Source organism: Galeopterus variegatus, unplaced genomic scaffold, assembly GCF_000696425.1.
Source record: "Galeopterus variegatus unplaced genomic scaffold, G_variegatus-3.0.2 Scaffold6769, whole genome shotgun sequence".
Taxonomy (NCBI): Eukaryota; Metazoa; Chordata; class Mammalia; order Dermoptera; family Cynocephalidae; genus Galeopterus; species Galeopterus variegatus.
The window spans coordinates 94996-98847 of record NW_007732880.1 but is presented as its reverse complement, the minus strand read 5'-3'; the positions used below and the strand labels follow the sequence as shown (position 1 = coordinate 98847).

Genomic DNA, 3852 nt, shown 5'->3' with positions numbered 1-3852 from the left:
GGTTTCAACTCGGGGCTGCGCTTCTCGATTGGCCTGCGTAGCCCTGGCTGCCAGAAATAAAATTTTTTTCCCTTTCCTATCATCCGGTTCTCGTGGGGCAAATTTCTTTTACCTGTCGGATGTTGGCCATAACAAGAGAAGGCAATGGGAAGAGGAGAGGTATCTTGTCAGGCTGCTGTCCTCTGCCCTCTTTTAAATTAAAACCATTGTAGGGAAAAGGGAGATGGGAGGGAAGGTTGGGAAGGCAGGCAGGGGACATGTCTTGAAAGCCCCATGTCTACAAGTCTTGACTTTCCTATTATGGAATTGTGGCAACCACAGTTGGTTGCCCACTCAGTATCATCTATCTTTCTTTCTTACCAGTGGAATTCCCATTTTGATTTGGGTAGCAATACACCGAGCTAAAAGCACATACTTTCCCAGAATTCCTTGTAGCTAGAGGTGGCCACGTGATAGAGTTTGGGTAAATGAGACATAAGTGAGGGTTCTTACCTTTCCCCTTCTGGCTGGACACAGATGTGAGGTTTGGAGGTGTAACAACTATATTGGAAGTATGAGGCAACAAGCAGGAGATGACAAGTACANCCTTTCGTGGATTAACATTTTAGTATAGAGTCAAAGAATTTTAAACTTTTAAATTGAAACATCTAAGAGAAATTATCCATTATTTCAGTCTCTTGGATTCAGGAATGGTATTCATCTCCCAGGTTTCTTGAAACAAACTCCTATTTGTTTAAGCCACTAAAGCTGGATTTTCTGTTATTAGCAGCTGAATGTGACCCTACCTGATACAGGGGAAAAGAACAACTAGGAAAGGAATTCAGTTGTTTCTAAGTGACTTGAATGAGGGTGGAAGGGGTGTGGGGATTGGGCAGAAAGGATGGACTGTATGTAAATGTGGTCAGTGTGTATGTTCAGCCAAGTCTCAAATGGGTTGGGTCTGTGTGGGTGGAATTCTCTTCAGGTACCACAAAAAGCTGTCCCTAGCCTTGAGGTGTCGGGGACTCCATCAGAGCACCTGGGAAGCATGGGGTGGGAGGGATATGTTGAAAGTGGGTGAAAGGGAACAGAAAGTGGATGAGCAGGGTCCTAAAGACTAACCTCACAATTTTCTTTTCTTATTTAAAACATCATACCGGGTCAATATAGAAATTTTAGAAAACCAAGTGAAGCAAAAAGCTATTAAGAAAATGAAAATCCCCCCAAATCCCACAACTCAGAGATAAACTGGTAACATCTTGATATATTTCCTTCCAGCCACCATCCATTCTCTCTTCATCACTCTCTTTGTCTCCCATTCTTCCCACATAGACGGATACATAAATGAGTTGTTTAACGAAAATGTGATCATAATATACACGGTTTTCTAATCTGTCATACTGTTTGCATTTTCCAATGCATTGGCCTTCCCATGTCATTTACATCATTTTGATGGCTACATGCAGTGTTCCGTTATGTGAATGTATCTCGTATGCTTTATAAGTAGAACTTCAAAAATTTAAAAAATTATCTCCCATTTCACTACACTCTCGGATGTGGTGGGGGAACCGTTGGAGGTTGTTTCTGGGATGGAAGGAGAGGTAAAGTCGTTTTGCCCTTAGTTTTAGGTAGATGATACTTTGATCGTGCTGTAATAGCCTGAAAACTTCTCCAATATTTTTATTCATCTCATGTCTATTTTGCAAACTTGCTCTTCACGTTGTACACCACGGTTCTAAAACCGTTACCTTGACTTTGGGGACAGAGGAAGACTTTTTCCCTTGATGTAAATGATGTATACTTGCAGCACTGACATTTATTGGGTTTTCTTTGGCGTATTAAACCGTTCCGTAGGAATGCCGCTCAACTGACAGGTATGGAAAATACAGCAGGAAGGGCTGGCGGGTTAACCCAACTTGGTTAGACCATGGAAGAAAAGGATTATCATTTGAGTGCATTTGTTAAAACGAGAAACAACCGCTTCCGCAGCGAGCAGGGTTCGAACCTGCGCGGGGAGACCCCATTGGATTTCAAGTCCAACGCCTTAACCACTCGGCCATCGCTGCCACGGTGGCAAGGGGAGGGCGGAGACACTCTAGTGTAATAATTACTGCGCTGGCGCCAGGCTGGCGGGCGGGCGAGGCTTGCAACCTCCCTGAGCTCAGCCGTGTAAGTCGGAGGAGGCAGAGGGCTCGAGTTGCCGCAACTATAGTGTGGACGCGAAGAAATAATACAGACCCCCTTAACAGGGGTACTTTCAGGTCTCAGAACGCTTTCCCTCCGCTGCGCTCCGAAAATCGCAGTCTTGCCCGTCTTCTAGTCGCTGGCTTGGTTTTTGCCCTCCCGCTCTTTTCTTAGCCTACGAGAGAGCTATGAAACAAAGATCTGCCTTGTCCGTGCTGCGACCTGCGCTCCCGAAAATCTCCGCCTTCTGAGAGGGAAGCGTCTCCGGCTGCGATTCCCGCCGAGGCGGGGTCGCCTTCAGAACTCCTCCTTCTGCGGAAGGGGACGGGAAGCGTGAGGAGTCAGATACTGCCCGTGGGCCGGCCGTCCCGGGCTTCTGCTCCAACGGCCATCTCCTTTTCCTGTCCCCAGTGATCCTTCATTGCCGAGCTCAGGTGGGAGAGATCGGGCCCCAAGTGTGGTCTTAGCTCTCTCAAGAGATGGGTAGCCTTGGACGTGGTTTGAGAATCAAGTCCTGCGCATTAGGTCTGCATTCATTCCCTTTAATGCCATTAACTTCCTCCCTTGTTAACTGTGGCGCCTGCCCTGGTTGCTTATTTGCGTTATTTCGTTAAAGCGCTCAGAACGTTAGCCTGCCCTGTAGTCATCACCTCAGAGAACTGAGGCGGGCTGACGACGCCCGCGGGTTGGCGCGGCTGAACCCAGGCGCATGCGCAAGCCCTACCCGCGGGCTGTGGCGGCATGTCAGCAGCAAGTTCTACCTGTTGGTGACAGACTTTGAGAAAAATAACAGAAGGCCTTTTACTAGTTTCCAAGTGTTAATGGAAACGTCGCCGTTCTCATAATGGTACATTCCATAATAAGGCAGGAAGGCACGTCCTTGACATTTGGAAGCCGCGATGCTACGTGACCTCTCTTGATAGGTGTGTGTTTCTTGAGACTTTCCCATATTTATCTTAACTAAATTACAGTGCTGAATGTCTCAACCCATTTAATTGTGAAAGGGCAGCAGAATACTTGAGAATTGTAAAAACAGGTTTTATCCAACTTGAGATTGTTCTTTTAGGAATTTTATCTTTCTTTGATTTTTAATTTGGCCGAGCTACAAGAGGGGTCCCATTTTCTCAACTGCATGGGAACAAAGTTATTCCCAACATCCACAGGCATAAGTTTTATCACATACATGAAATTCACTTGCACTTTTTCCAGTAGACACTGTCTGGGAAAAAAAATACATTTTTGTCGTTTTACCTTGTTCTTAGATTTTATGTGTGCTCTGAGATAACCTAGAATTTAATCTTTCTATTTTATTAGTTGTATGGTGATCTTGAAGTCCTGTTTTTCTTTCCTTCTATGCAGTTGAATGATAATATTTACTGAAAGCTTTTTCTTTTTCTTAACCTCCCCTTCCTCTTTTGAGACTTCTCTTCACATGCTTAAAAGCTTCACAGTAATTGTAATTGATTATGGTTAAAATTGTTCAAAATTTTTACTCTGAGGGTTTTTTTTTTTTTTTTTGAGGGGGAAGCAAAACTGCAGAGGATAAGAATTGATGATAAATTTAATGTGTATTTGGTGAGAACACTTGTGATGAAAATTTCTTCATAACATTTCAAAAGTGAAATACCTATATTTAACATTCAATTTTTAGCTTGTTTGAGTTAATATAGGCTTTTAAAAAATCAAATC

The 3852-nt window shown here is 44.0% G+C and overlaps 1 non-coding gene across 1 annotated transcript; it reads right to left on the bottom strand.

Annotated features, from left to right (window-relative positions):
* Window positions 1-1963: 1963 nt before the first annotated feature.
* Window positions 1964-2045, bottom strand: TRNAS-UGA. The gene has a single exon. It is a non-coding gene; the product is annotated as a tRNA-Ser (tRNA).
* Between the last annotated feature and the right edge of the window lie 1807 nt (window positions 2046-3852).